The sequence below is a fragment of the Schistocerca americana genome, chromosome 6 (assembly GCF_021461395.2).
Source record: "Schistocerca americana isolate TAMUIC-IGC-003095 chromosome 6, iqSchAmer2.1, whole genome shotgun sequence".
Lineage (NCBI taxonomy): Eukaryota > Metazoa > Arthropoda > Insecta > Orthoptera > Acrididae > Schistocerca > Schistocerca americana.
This window is the reverse complement of record NC_060124.1, coordinates 584899146-584914679: the sequence shown is the minus strand read 5'-3', so window position 1 is coordinate 584914679 and position 15534 is coordinate 584899146. Positions and strand designations below refer to the sequence as shown.

Here is a 15534-nt window from a genome sequence, read left to right as displayed (position 1 = left end):
TGCCCTGCTACCGCCTGGCGTTCGCTTTCGTCGCCTCCTTCAACACCTTACTTTTTCCCTCCCTGCAACCTTTCGAGTGGGCGAGAGCCGCACGCCACCTTGGCTTCAGGCTCAGGTCCGCATTCACCTTGACCTCAGCTCGCTCCCAAAAGAGGTCACTCCCAGTTCGGTCTACCACTCCCGTTTTTTGGAACTTCGTTCGAAGTTCATCGACATGACTTCCATTTATACAGATGGCTCTAAGACCAATGACGGGGTCGGGTGTTCCTTTATTGTCGAGGCACAAAGTTTCAAATACCGGCTCCATGGCCATTGTTCGGTCTTCACAGCTGAGCTCTTTGCCCTCTACCAGGCTGTTCTTTACATCTGCCGCCACAGACATTCTGCTTATGTCATCTGCTCAGATTCCCTGAGCGCCATCCAGAGCCTCAGTGATCCGTACCCGGTTCACCCTTTCGTACACCGGATCCAACGCTCTCTTCAGCAGCTGGTGGACGTCGGTTCTCCAGTTAGCTTTATGTGGATTCCTGGCCATGTCGGTATCCCTGGGAACGAAGCTGCAGATGCCGCGGCCAAGGCTGCGGTCCTCCAGCCTCGGACAGCTTCTTGTTGTGTCCCTTCGTCCGATTTTAGCAGGGTGATTTGTCGGCGCATCTTATCTCTGTGGCATGCCGATTGGGCTGCACTTACCGACAACAAGCTTCGGGCCTTAAAACCTCTTCCCGTGGCTTGGACGTCCTCCTCACGCCCTTCTCGGCGGGAGGAGGTCGTTTTAGCCCGGTTAAGAATTGCACACTGCCGGTTCAGCCATCGCCATCTGCTGACGGCTGCGCCGGCGCCGTTCTGCCCATGTGGGCACTTGCTGACGGTTAGACACATTTTAATGTCCTGTCCAGATCTTAACACACTGCGCCTCGATCTTAACCTGCCAAATACTTTCGATGCAATTTTAGCGGATGACCCACGAGCAGCTGCTCGTGTTCTTTGTTTTATCAATTTGACAAACCTCGCTAAGGACATTTGATGATGCTGTTTTTTAATCCTGTGCCTGTCAGTCTGTCTTTTATCGTGTTTTCCCTTTTAGTTGTTGTGGTCAACTTGTGCCTCGCGGTGCATTCTTAGAGTAGTCAGGGCGCTAATGACCATTGAAGTTGTGCGCCCTAAAACAACAAAAAAAAAAAAAAAATTTCTGTGGGTTCCCGGACATGTAGGAGTGCCTGGGAATGAGGTTGCGGATGCTGCAGCCAAGGCTGCAGTCCTCCTGCCTCGGCCAGCCTCCCATTGTGTCCTGGCATCTGACGTTCGTGGGGATGTTTGTAAGAGGCTTGTGTCGTTGTGGTGGGATGCTTGGTCGTCCCTCCAAGGAAACAAGCTCCAGGCAGTAAAACCGCTCACAACTGCTTGGACAACCTCCTCCCAACCATCTCGGTGAGAGGAGGTCCTTCTGACCAGGTTGCGGATTGGGCATTGCCGGTTTAGCCACCGCTACCTGCTCTCCGGTGACCCAGCCCCGCAGTGTCCTTGTGGTCAGGCATTCGCAGTGCGCCATGTTTTATTGTCGTGTCCCCGCTTTAGTCAATCTCGTGTTGTCCTGTCCCTGCCATCTACTTTACCGGATATTTTAGCTGATGACGTTCGAGCAGCTGCTCGTGTTCTGCGTTTTATAATTTTAACTGGCTTGTCCAACGACATCTAACCTTTTTACTTCTTTTATCTGCATCTTTGTCAGGTCTTTCTGGTGTCCCCCCTCCCCTTGAATTTTGCTAGATTCCATGTGCTCTAACAACTGTGACTGGGCGCTAATGACATCAGTAGTTGAGCGCCCTTAAACGCCACCAAAAAAATCAATTTCGGCTTCCCGACCAGTGTTCGGTGTATACTGCGGAGCTTTACGCTGTTCTCCAGGCTGTCCACTACATCCGCCGCCATCAGCGGATACAGTATGTTACCTGCTCAGATTCTCTCAGCTCTCTCCTCATTCTCAAAGCTCTTTATCCTGTGCACCCTCTGGTCCACCAGGTTCAGGACTGTCTGCTCTTGCTCCACCTGGGGGGCGTCTCGGTGGCGTTCCTCTGGCTCCTGGGACTTGCTGGTATCTGTGGAAATGAGGCGGCCGATATTGCGGCCAAGGCTGCAGTCTTTCTTCGACCAGCTATCCAATCGATTCCCTTCGCCGATCTACGGATCGTTTTATGTCGTCGTGTTGTTCATTTATGGCATGCGCATTGGTCGACACTTCTCCATAATAAATTGCGGGACGTGAAAGCTCTTCCTTGTGCTTGGACCTCTTCCTCCCGAACGCCTCGTCGGGAGGAGGTAATTTTAACTAGACTCCGGATAGGGCACTGTCTTTTTAGCCATTGACATATTTTAAGCGGTGATCCTCCCCCACTCTGTCCCCACTGCTCTCAGCTGTGGACGGTAAGACACCTTTTGAGTGCCCCTATTTTACTCCGTTACGCGCCCGTCTACAGCTGTCGCCTGATATATCGTCAATTTTAGCAGATGACACGCGCTCGGCCGATCGCGTTGTCGAGTTTATTAGTGCCAGTGAGATGACGTCTGTCATTTGAAGCTTTTTTTTGGGACAACCAACCCCTTTCTGTAGTGGATTTTTAAGCCTTCCTTCTGCTTTTTGTTTCTCGAATTTTTTTGAGTTTCGTTCCCATTGCTGCTGGTTTCCATTTTCGGTTTTTACTGTTTCCTAAGTCACGGACCGGGCGCTAATGACCATAGCAGTTTTGCGCCCTAAAACAAAAAAAATAAAACTGCCGAGATGTGCTCTGCACATCCGTTCATGCCCTGGGGAGTCGTTTTCTGTGTACTGACTCCTTGAGCAGCCTACAAGCTATCAACAAGTGCTACCCTCGTCATCCTTTGGTAGTGACCAACCAGGAGTCCATCTCTGCCATGGAACGGTCCTGTCGTTCAGTGGTGTTTTTCTGGACCACAGGTCACGTCGGAATCCCAGGCAACGAACTTGCTGCGTGCCATTAAGGAGACTACGAACGTGTGGCAGTCCTCCATGTGGGCCTCTCGCAGGGACTCTGCGGTTCTCTGTCGGCTCCGCATTGGCCACGCTTGGGCGACACACGGTTACCTCCTGCGCCGTGATGACCCACCTCTGTGTCGGTGCGGTGCCTGGCTGACAGTGGTCCCTGTCTTGGTGGGCTGTCCTTCTTTGGCTGCTCTGCGACGGACTCTTCAGTTACCGGAATCATTGCCACTAATTTCAGCCGACAACCCCTCATCGGCTAATGTAGTTTTAAGTTTTATACGTGACGGTGGGTTTTACCACTCTATATAAGTTTCAGTGCATGTCCTGTGTCCCTTTATGCTCTGCACTCTAATGCTTTTAGGGTGGATGTTTTAATGTATCAGAGTGACCGGCTTTTCCTTTCATTTTCGTGGTCGGCCAGCCACTGTCACCTTGCCTCTTGTTTTTACCCCTTCCTGTGGTTTTCTGTTCTTTTGTCCGTAGCAGTGTTCCTTATCCTTCTGTCGTTCTTGTGGTTCTTCTTTGGTCGTGTCATTGTCCTGTACATCACCCTTTCTTCTTTCTCTTGTGTAATTATTTTACCGGAAACAAGGGACTGATGACCTCGCATTTGGTCCCTTCCCCCTCTTTTTAACAAACCAATACGAAAAATAAACATCCATAACGCTGACGGGTGACAATTCGTTTTCCAGTCAGATCAGCAAAAATAAGGTGCACCAGTCTTATACAAGGGCGGGCTGTGCACTGAGAAGACACTACCTCCAAGTTGAGCTGTCAGTAGCTGGGTGATGACAATAATAGTCAGCATAAAATTGTGCTTGTAGCTCTTCAGGAATAAAGGATGTCGAGATCTATAGCACTTCAGGTGAATGCTGATTGGCGGCCAGTGTCTGTGAATCTCGGAATGTACCTTCCTTATGACCGCTGAACTTGGGCGCGTAGTGCTAGCTGTTTCACGTATCACCAAGGCCATGTCGCTCTATCGTGTACTCGTATCAGAGGCTCTGTTGGGTGGCTAGACGTGTTCCTCCCAGGAGGGACCAAACGGATGAATGGCGTGTGGAACACCACATAGTCACTGCCCTCAAGAGCAGAGGGGTAAGGAAGTCTTGAGGTAGGCAGTGCCATCTGACCCTACACAAAAATGGGGTTTCTCACAGTTAAGCTGGACGTTGCCAAGTGAACATCTAACCTGGAAACCCAGACGGCACGAGTCTTAAATTATCACCAAAGTAACAAAGAACACTGAGGAGACAGGTGCGCGTATTCAGCAGAGCCGCTGCTACTCGAGTCGTCGTCTTCTCAGTCGACTACTCTTGCAAAGATATTCGAATTATTTATTAATACCTTCAGCTGCTGAAGGACGTAGATATACATCAACGGGTACAGGTGAAAATGTGTGCCCCAACCGGGACTCGAACCCGGGATCTCCTGCTTACATGGCAGACGCTCTATTCCTCTGAGCCACCGAGGGCACAGAGGATAGTGCGACTGTAGCGACTATCTCGAGCACGCCCCCGTGAGGTCCACATTCTCACCTTGTATGTCCAGACATTATTTCGTAGTGTCCCACAACTCCTTGGCTCTTTGGGTGGCCATTCAGAAGTGACACCACTCAGACACGTCTTGTAGAAAATGTCTTCCTCCGTACAGTGCGGCTGCAAAGCTGTTTTTCGCTAAACTGTTCTTCTGATTCACATCTTCTGGAGTTTTTGAACTATATATTTGGCAGGTATGAAAATTACCATGCGCTCACCATTCGATGGTCCTACACATCACTAACTCAGGTCAAGAATACCTAGCAAAGTTTAGCAAAGTTGAGATTACAGTGGAAATTTGCATATCAAGTTTCCCGACTTATTAAATACGCACGCAAACTACGCGCGATTATGGTCATTGGAATTTAATTTCCTGTATGAGTCTGTGACTGGATCTTACATTAATTCAGTACTCTTTGTAATGGGTTGGCAACACAGCCCAAAGGTCTCCCCACGTGTGTGGGAACATTGAGGAAACATCTCAATTTTGAAATGGAGCCAAAGGTTATACACAACCGTACTGCATTTCTTAATCTCAGGATGTGAAAGGGCAGCAATATTAAGACGAGACTGAAAAAGGGTTAGTCTGTTCCAATATTATAAAATTTTGAACAAGCGGTTAAGGAAAATACGAAAGTTGTAAATGGGATCAAATTTCAGGGAGATGAAATAAAAACCTTGAGGCGTGTCGATGACATTGTCAGACAGCAAAGGATTCTGAAGAGCAGTTGAAAGGTGTTGAAAGTGTCTTGAAAAGGAGTTGTGGGGTTACCAACAAAAGTAAAACTAGGGTAATCAAATATAATTGAATTAAACCAGTCGACGCTGATAGAGCTGATTACACTAAAAACGGACCATGTTTTGTTTTGGTAGCAAAATTATTTACCAAGCAGAATATAATCTAGAAATATACGAAAAAGCAAAATTTAACACTGAAATGTTAAGACTCCTGGCGATATTTTGTTTGCAGTGTAGCCTTGTACACAAACGTATGGAATAAACAATTTGGACAAGAAAATACATTTTCAAATGTGGCCCTACATTGAGAATGCTGAAGATCAGAGGTCGGGTAACTAGCGAAGAGGTACTGAATCGAATTACAGAAAAAAACTTACAAAACTTCACAAAAAGGGATTGCTTTACTGGACGAAAACCTGATACATTCAGGAACAGATAGTTCAGTAGCGCAGGGAAGTGCGGGCGGTAGACTTAACTGTTAAGGGACCAATGGCGTGGATGCGGGAAGCAGGTTCAGATGAAGGTCGCAGTTCTTACATAGGGATGAATAGGCTTTTACAAGATAGAACAGCGTCGAAAGCTGCCTGAAAACGGTCTTGAGACTGAAGAATACAATCACCACTTCTGTACTACTATAAGACCTAGTCTCGTGTACGTGTTAAAAACATCAAGAAATTGAAATTGATACCTGTTAAGTTCAATTTCTCGTTGTCGTCCACATTGGCTTAAATGCTTCCTTCTGTTCGTATTTAATGGTTCTCTTAACACAACGTAGTTCTTCCTTGTAGTATCATACCTATAATATATAGTTGGTAGAATGGTTTACTATATTTAGTTTCAATGTCAACGGGTGCTCAGAAAATTAAAAATCGGAAACAAGAAGTCTTTGACATTCTCAGTACGTGAAAACATGACCCAAATATCTGCATAATTTCCTTCAAATTGACGTGGAGCATGTACGTTCACATGCTATGCGTACAGGACTTGTCCCCATTGTTACATGTGGTCATTATCACATACACGTTCATAGGATTCGTCAACATAGAAAAGGGTTCTACGTAAAATGCTGCAAGATGTTCGAAACCGAGGAAAATAAGAGCAAATTGTAGGGATGGATGGTGAACACATGTACAAGAACTGAGAGGAACAATATGAGCCGGCCGGAGTGGCCGAGCGGTTCTAGGCGCTAGTGTGGAACCGCGCGACCGCTACGATCGCAGGTTCGAATCCTGCCTCGGACATGGATGTGTGTGATGTCCTTAGGTTAGTTGCGTTTAAGTAGTTCTAAGTTCTAGGGAACTGATGACCTCAGAAATCCCATAGTACTCAGCCATTTGAACAATATGATTGGAGACAAAGAACGAAGTGTTAAGATTAAAAACAGCTTTAAGGCTGGGATGCAATATTTCGTCCCCCTACTGTTGAAACTACGCATCGAAGAAACAATGATGGGAATAATGAGTTTAGACAGTGGGATTAAAATCCAAGCTGACAGCAGAACAATGATAATATTCTTACACATTCCTATCTTGAGAGAAGTTACGGGAAATACAGGATCGTTGAATGGATTGAAGTCTACATTTAGAAAATGAGCTGACAGGAAACTGAAGAAAGAAGAAAGCAGTAAAGATAAGAATAGTAAGAAATTTTAAATATAATTTGATCACGAAGTATATGAAGTTAACGAATTCTGCTACCTTAGAAGCAAAGTAATCCACGACGGATGAAGCAAGACATAAGCAGACTAGCAAAGACGAAAAGAGTATTCCTGGCCAAGACAAGTCTACTGGTATCAAAAATGGGCCTTGTTTTGAGGAAGAAATAACTGAGACTGTACGCTTGCAGAACAGCATTGTATGGTAGTGAATCACAGACTGAGGAAAACAAGAACAGAGTAGAAGCATTGGAGGTGTAATGCTATAGAATGCTGAAAACAAAGTGGAATGATCAGTAAGGAATGAGGTTCTCTGTTGAGTCGCCAGAGACAGATGTGGAAAAGTGTGATTAGAAAGGAAAGAGTGACAGGACATGCGGTAAAACATTAGGGAATTTCCATGAAACTAAGGGGAGTCGTAGAGGGTAAGAACTGCAAAGGAAGACGGATTGGGGGCATATTCAGCAAATAATTGTCTTTTGTAAGCGCTAATCTGAGATGGAGGTTGGTCCAGGAGAGGAAATAGTAATGGAGCGCATGAAACGAGTGATGACGAAAAACCAACCCCTTCACTACTTTACATATATGTAGATCAATTTATAGATCATCCTCTCTTCTGGGACTTTGGCAGACATTAACGTCGCATTTTATTCTATGTTAAGGTTACTTAATATAGCTTCAACAAACTGTGGTGCTGAGTAGGACGCAGTGCCTTGTTCGCTTTGCGACGAAATTTTATACTTCTGGTGGGTTGCACAAACTAGTCCAGCCACTAATCAGTATAACAGTAGGTTCCTCTCCCACTAGAGCTCCAGTGACAGTGTTGGTAAGCAGGAACAATGCCGACAGTGGCGGGTGTGGGAAGAGGATGGAAGGCGCTAATCTCGAGAATACGGGTAGATACCTGACCGGCGGTCAGAACTGCTGCCGCCACGTGTATGTACCTCCTGAATCTTATCGAATCGCAGTACCCGCTGTTATACTTGTTAAGACGCTTTTGACTAACACCGCTTCACGATACCGACCAAAGTGACGTAAAAACGAGAAAATTCACCTCGTAGTCCCACAAACGTACTAATCCTCACCGCATAGTGTTTGTTCCTTGTTATTCATCTCTGAAGTTGATTCGATGCACGTGTCAAATAGTCACTTTTCTCATGTTATCTTCATTTCAGTGTATCTGCTGCTTCCCACTTCACTGACCATCTTCTATGGACCTAGGCCTACCCCCTTCATTTATCCATCATGCCTTAATCTACAAAAATCAGCAACGATTCGTCTTAATGAGCCCATCATTCTTCGTGCTTCTAAGATACTTGCGAAGTTTGCGTGTAGCGCACACAGGGAACCAATCTGTTCTGGCTGAGCCGCCCGACAAGAGGATCCCACTTCAGATTCCCACCACCCCCAGGGGGATTCGCCACTCTTTGGCGGGTTCGTACTTGGCTACCACGGGGCCCCAGCCTTTGCAGCATCTATTCCCTTCTGTACTGCATGCCTATCCTCTTGCTATTCTTTCTCCCCTCCCTTGGGAAACATGTTACTAGAGTATTTCTGGGATTGTTTAGCACTGTCTGCTGACATAAGAAATCTCTCAACTGTTTTTCGCATCCCTTTTCCTTTCTTTGTTTCCCTTCTCTCGTTCCTCCATTCCGGCGTTTAATGTTCCCTTTCTCTTCCTCCTCCCTGTGCGTTCCTGAAAGCAGGCACACGAGTCTGGCGTGCTGTTGGTGACTGGGTAACGCGTAACCTCCAGCCCCAGGTAGACAGGTAGGGTTCACACGTACCCCTGGTACAGACCAGGCCCAGGGAGGAGTTGCTACCTTCCCAGATTGCCGATTGGCCCCTCTGTCAGGTGTTTGGGAGGTGTGACCTGAGGTTTGATCGATCACCCCTTTGTGAAGGGGGCCGCCAGTTGGAAGGAACGCGCCATCGGAGATGGTGGCAATTGTGGGGATTTTCCTGCAATGAGAATGACCTTCGCAGTCTAAAAAACGGAAACGGAATGAGAATACTGATTTGGAGACCTTTCCCACTGCACCATGGGTCCTCGTGGTCTCAAATACTGAAATTCAGTCCTTTGCCAAGGTAAATCCCTTTATTATTCCAAGGTGTTGATGAAATTGCCGGCCCTATGAATTCCTGCTCTCGTTTACAGAATGGCACCTTGCTTTGGAGACTACTTCAGATTCTCAAACGTAACTACTTGCATCCTCGCTTCTCCACAGCTACTCTGTTCTGTCGAGGCCCATAGAACATCGAATCTTTCCATGGTGTTATTTACCGTAGGCTTCTCCACCGTCTAACAGAGGCTGAAATCCAATCTTGCCTCTGTGATCAGGGTGTCATTGCGTCCATCAGGCGATGAAAAAGGCACATTGCCTTTAGTGCTCACGCGCACTCTGTCACCTTTGACAGTGGTGACTATATGAAAGATCAAAGCAAGCCTTAAAATTATCACAGACTGACCATACATTCCGAACAGAATGGTTTGGCACACGTTTGTTTCAATGACACCCAGCCAAATGTGAAACTTGTGGCAAGGATGCGCACAAGGGCGTTTCTTCACCACATTCTCCCCACTGTATCAACTGCAATGGCAGCCATACCACCTCCTCTCGGGATTGTCCTGTGTATCTTGATGCCGCCTCCTCATTTTAACTAGGCTGCATATTGGGCACAGTCTTTTTAGCCATCATAATTTAAGTGGCGCTACCCCACCACTTGATACACATTGAGCTGAAGTTTTGTCTGCCACTTCCTGACGGGATGTAGATTTTTCTAACCGTTTACGTTCCCACTTGGGTTTGCCGTCTGAGTTATCAGCCATTTTAGCAAATGGCGCGCGAACTGTCGGCCGTGCTTTTTCCGCCAAAGCAATAAGGCGAATGCAATCTAATTTCTTGGTTTGGATCTCCGTTTCTGTATAGTCTTGTTTAGCCCTTTCTCCACGTCCCTGGTTTTAGCTGTCTCCTCGTGTCAACTGGGACTCATGTATAGGCGTTTTTAACTCCTCTGTCTTCGTGTTCTATAGTTTTGACTTGGGCTCGTATGACCCCAGTTGCATTTTGCGCCCTAAAGCAAAACAAAACGAAAATTCCGATACCTGAGCTGCTGCCTCTCCATGATGATGCCTAAGAGATGTTGCCAGTCATTCTGTATCATCGGAACTACTGGCAACTACTACTGTACCAGATGGCCGGTGGTGTGGCTCGGTGACGCCCATGGGGACGGCCCATAATCAGAGTGGGTCGTTTCAGGGCGGATGATTTGCGTATGAAAAGTATTAAGCTCCAAAACTGTGGCAGTTCTCGAACGGCCGTCTCTTCGAGTGGTAGCCGACCGTTGAATGCTTTCTGTAACCCTGCAGCCTTCTCTTCCCTAGCTACACCCTTGCTTGCTGTCTTCAGATGAAACACTTTCTCCACTGCCTGGTCTGCAGTACGACTGGCGGAGACAACTTCGCTACTACCGTTATTTTTTGTGGAAAATATGGAATACAAATTCGGCAGAGTGGAGTATCCAGGAAGTGGTAGAGTTCTCTGTCGACGAAAACGTCTGAAGTCCTTCGTGCTTGTGACCATCTTGGTGACATTCTGGTGCCCATTACTCCTCATCAGTCTTTGAATATGGTTCTGGGACTAATTTTTCATAGAGACCTCATCCTCCAAACTGATGAACTCTGGGCCAAACCGGAACGAAGGGATATTAATTTTGTTTCGTGTGTTCAGAAAAAGAAAAGTTCTCCTATACTGGCGCCTTTATTTTGGTATTTGACGGAGACATCTGCCCACCGAAGGTAGAGGTTATCAGTATGGTATGGAGCCGTAAACCCCGCCAAGCGCGCGGTGCTGTGGGTGCTTGCATTTAGAGTCCGTGTCGTCACGTTGTATGGCGCCCTCTCTGCACTGAATGTGGGCACCCTCTCCATGTGGTATAGTGGTTAATAAAAAAGAAATAGAGAAGAAAAGAAGAGAAAAGGTTGAAAATGTGGGAAGAACTGGGGAATAAAAAGGGGGTTTTAAAATCGTTAATGACCGTGAAAAAGGGAAAGAATGAAATGCAAATCGGACTTCGTATTACAGAAAAGTTATCGGACTTCGTGATTCGGAAAAGCTATTGTTGGGGTGGTCCTTGTGGCGTTTCTGAACAAAAGTCAAACAAATTTCCACGACAAAAATTATTTGAAGGAGAACAGAGAATAACAAAATGTGATTAACAGGGGGAAAGGGCGTAGATAAGAGTTCATCCTTTACCATGTTAACATGTCTTCTTTCGTGCGGCGTCCAAGTCTTCAAAAATCTCTTACTTCATTTCTGCGTGAAAAGTCGTAGCTGCTCTGAAATCTTGCAATCGTCCAGGAATCACTAATGTATACAAATCAAAATCGTGTGCATATTAAATGCAATGTATTTTGTGTTGCTGCTTCTATCTTCCAAATTTCACACCAACTTCCACAATACGTCTGCCAATCAATGAGTTTTTCCGTCTTAATCCGACCAAGACTAGCTAATAAGTTAAGCTTCAGCTCTCAAGAGACAAAAGACTGATAGAAAACAAAAGAGTTAAAATTCTAGTACCTTCATTTTCTTATATATTATCTCTGCCGTCGACAGCTCATACCGCTGCGACGGTATAATTTATACCCGAGGGAACGAGTGTAGCGCGGCGAAATTCAAAGTCCCGCTACAGTGGGCAGCCCATGTGTTCCACCGCCAATGTGTTAATTTCCGCGAGAGTCACTCTCCAAGCTCTCCTGAATGGACGATTCATCTAAATGTACGTGATTACTCTGCTACTCACAATTAAGTACCCGGCAGAAGGTTTAATGAACCACCTTCATGCTCCCTCTTACCGTTACTCTCGAACGGCTCACGGGAAAAACGAGCACTTAAATTTTTCTGTGCGAACCCTGATTTATTTTATCGTTTTCATTTCTCCCTTTGTAGGTGGTTGCCAAGAATGTTTCCGCAATCGGAGGAGAAAACTGGTGATTGAAATTTCATGAGAAGATCCCGTCGCAATGAAAAACGCTTTTAATGATCGCCACTCCACTTATTGGCACTGACACTCTCATCTATTTGCGATAATACAAAACGAGCTGCCTTTGTACTTTCTCGATATGTCAGTCTCACCTGATGCGGACCCCACACCGCATAGCAATACTCCAGAATAGGGCGGACAAGCGTGGTGTAAGCAGTCTCTTTAGTAGACGTGTTGCACCTTCTAAGTGTTCTGCCAATGAATCGCAGTCTTTGGTTTGCTCTTCGCACATTGTGATCGTTCTAATTTAGGTTATTTGTAATTGTAATCCTTAAGTATTTAGTTGAATTTACAGCCTTCAGGTTTGACTCACCGCATAATCGAAATTTAGTGGATTTCTTTTAGTACTCATTTGAATAACTTCAACTTTCCTTTATTCAGGGACAATTGTCACTTTTATGTCTCACCTAAATCATTTTGGCATTCGTTCTGGTCATCTAATGACTTTACGAGACTGTAAATGACAGCATCATCTGCAAACAACCCAACACGGCTGACATTCTCCTATATCGTTAACACAGATCAGGAACAATAGAGGCCCTATAAAACTTCCTTGGGAACGCCGGATATTACTTTTGTTTTACTCGATGACTGACAGGAAATAACGAATCCAGTTGCACAACGGAGGAGAGATTCCATATACACGTAGTTTGATTAGAGCACGCTTGTCAGGAATTGATTAAAGCCTTCTGGAAATAAATATGGAATGAATTTGACATCCCCTGTCGATAGCACTCATTAATTCAGGAGTATAAAGAGCTAGTTGTTTCGCAAGAACGATATTTTCTGAATCCGTACTGTGTGTCAGTTTCCTTCGAGGTACTTCATAATGTTCGAATACAGCATATGTGTTTATCAGAAGGAAAAGATGATGCAGGAGTAAAAGTCCCTTGAGTGCTCATCCCACACTGAGGCTCTTCAGACGTATGGCGGACTTCACCCCATGACGATGGCATCCAACTTTGCCTCTGTTAAGTCATTTCCCCTTCCTCTCCTTAGCCCAGGCCCACCTCCCCTCCTCTCCTCCCCCCCCCCCTGCAGCTCCCCCACTCTCCTTCCTGTCAGTGTCGTCATTCTTCCGGGCCCGCAGGTGATGGGGCTCCCTCCTGGGACTTTGCACTGGTGTCTCCCAGGCTGGATGCTTGCTGCCACAACTCGACTGTTGGACCCAGTCTGTGCAGCCCAAGATTGCCTGCTCTGTTCTCGACCTTGTAGAATCCTCCTTTACCTCTATGCTCTGCCCTCCTCATTCTATAAATCAGTATTATTACTGTTATTATTTCCAGGACAAGACCCAGTGTCCCTGGAGATGCTATCGCCACTTCTGCAACCTGAGTCTGACCTCTTGGTTATGGATGTTACCCCATCCAAGTTGATGAATGGCAGATCAGTAGTTTGGTAGGCTCCAGCCCATTTACCTCATGTTTGAATCCACATTCTGTGCAGCTCAGTCATGGGCTGACTCTCGGGGGCTACCACCATGACTGAAGTTCGTTCAATCTAAGAGACTCCCACCAAGTGGTGTTCTTCCCTCCCAACTCTCTGCTGGGAAGCTACCATCCTCAGCCACCTTCATGTATTGGCTGTACTAGTTTGATGCACGGTTTTTTACTCTGCAAAAATTGGCCCCCCTGCCTTTGCAGTTGTGGGGTGGGGGGCTTAAAGGGATCCATATTTTTCTGTACTGTCCCCAAATTTTGGCACTTCACACTAAATAATTCTTCCCACCTTCTTTGTCCTGGGTGTTAGTAGACGACACGTGCATGGTTACATCCGTCTTCAGTGTTCTTCATGAAAGTGGTTTGTCCCTACAGGTTTAAATACCTGAATTTCCTCTCTGGATTTGGTGTCCCTCGATTAGCTTTGGCGTTTATGGAAACCTTGACCTTATGTCCATACCAGCTGGGTTCTCCTTCCCACGTTTTGTCTGGTCTTCAGTGCTGTTTTGTTTCCCTTTTTCTTCTCTTCTGCTGGTGGTGTCTCGATTGTATTGTGATGTGTGGTATGGTGTGGGGATGCAGAAGGATCGGTGGCTGTGCTGGTGTCTCATTGTACATAGTGTTTCTAGGCACAGCTGCTCCTGCCCTCCCCCTTCGCCTTCTTTCTCCTCCTGTTCTTTGTCTTCTGCCCCAATGTTGCTTTTACCTCTTAGTTTACCCATTTTCCCTGCCCCTTGACTGGACAGTGCAGTTTGTTGTTCCTCTCTTGGTTTCTGCCACCTTAGATCATGGAACAGACGACCTCACTGTTTGGTCCCTTCTAATCTTATTTGTGATTGCCTATGTCCACATCTCAAACACACTCAAAGCACTGCTCCATGCACAAAATTTTCAGAGCTTTTTGTATATCTCCATGTTAAAGTTTTTGGATGTTGGGTGTTCTGTAGCCTTTTGCCTAAAGCCAGTGTGACAGCTATTTAGTTTATCTTAGGTTTATATATTTTATTTCAGTGATTAATTTGTCGCATCTACAAGTTAAACGTTCATATCAAATTTTACAATGGGCCTAAACTATCTGCCTCAATGACGGCTTACATAGCGACCATCCTACGCATGCATGCATGCATGCATGCATGTTCGGCGTTTAAAGGTGATGTCCTGACAGTCTTCTTCCCTTGGTATGTGGAAGACAGTGCTTGTACCTCTTGACATCCTAGCTCTGGTCGCTAGTCAGTTATCTGATGCACATTCCTTGTTTCGTATGTGCACAGGTTGAACATTAAAATGTTGTTCCTTCTGAATCTGTCGATGTGGTGGTGTGATTTCCTGACTTCCTGGGTTGGCATCAAGTGATGAGGAGACATTTGTCCTGGAACTGGTGTGGAGAAAATTCTCACAGCAAGAATGGCGTCTGCTGATGTGGTGAGTTGTCCTCAGGTTGTCATGACAATCATCCTCTCAGCATATCAGGCCAACATATTGTTGGTTTCTGATGTTGCTGGTGGTAAAGTTCCAGGATGAGCCAATTGAAAGTTTGACCGAATTACTCATAGATGGCGCAAGCAGAGATTGTCCTGCAGTTGCAGGATGTCTTTCTTCCTGCAGCAGAGGAGTTGACACTCCGGAGGCACAGCAGCACCAGTCAGTGGCCTTCACCACACCATGGCTATGTACTCAAGCACTGGTCTGAGTAGTGTCAGAGTGTGAAAAATGCTATGGTACGGAGGTAGTGATGACTGAGGATTAAGAGGATAGAGGGACCTTAGATGCCCCACTGCTCTGCTTCTGATATCCCTTACATGCTGGGCCCAGGTGAGCCTCTGCTCAAGGATCATCCTGAAGTATCTCTTTGTCCACAGGATGGGACTTTCAATGTTAACTGGAGGCAGATCTGGAGGCATCATCAAAGCGAAGACTACTGGTTGGCCCTTAGTGGCGTTGGAATTGTCGCCCCTACGTCGCTAATGCTCGCAGTGCGTCACACCCGAATTTTAGGCGGCGTCCCATTGCCTGGACGATTGGGCTGTGGTCGAAAAGCGCTGTACGTCAGCGTAAAGCTCCATTTCAGGGTGAACCACCTGCAGTGCGTTGGCAATGTACAGGGAGTGCAAGAAGGAGCTGAAA

General features: G+C 46.3%; 1 non-coding gene across 1 annotated transcript; it reads right to left on the bottom strand.

The window, feature by feature from the left end:
* Positions 1-4398: 4398 nt before the first annotated feature.
* Positions 4399-4473, bottom strand: Trnat-ugu. The gene has a single exon. It is a non-coding gene; the product is annotated as a tRNA-Thr (tRNA).
* Positions 4474-15534: the final 11061 nt, after the last annotated feature.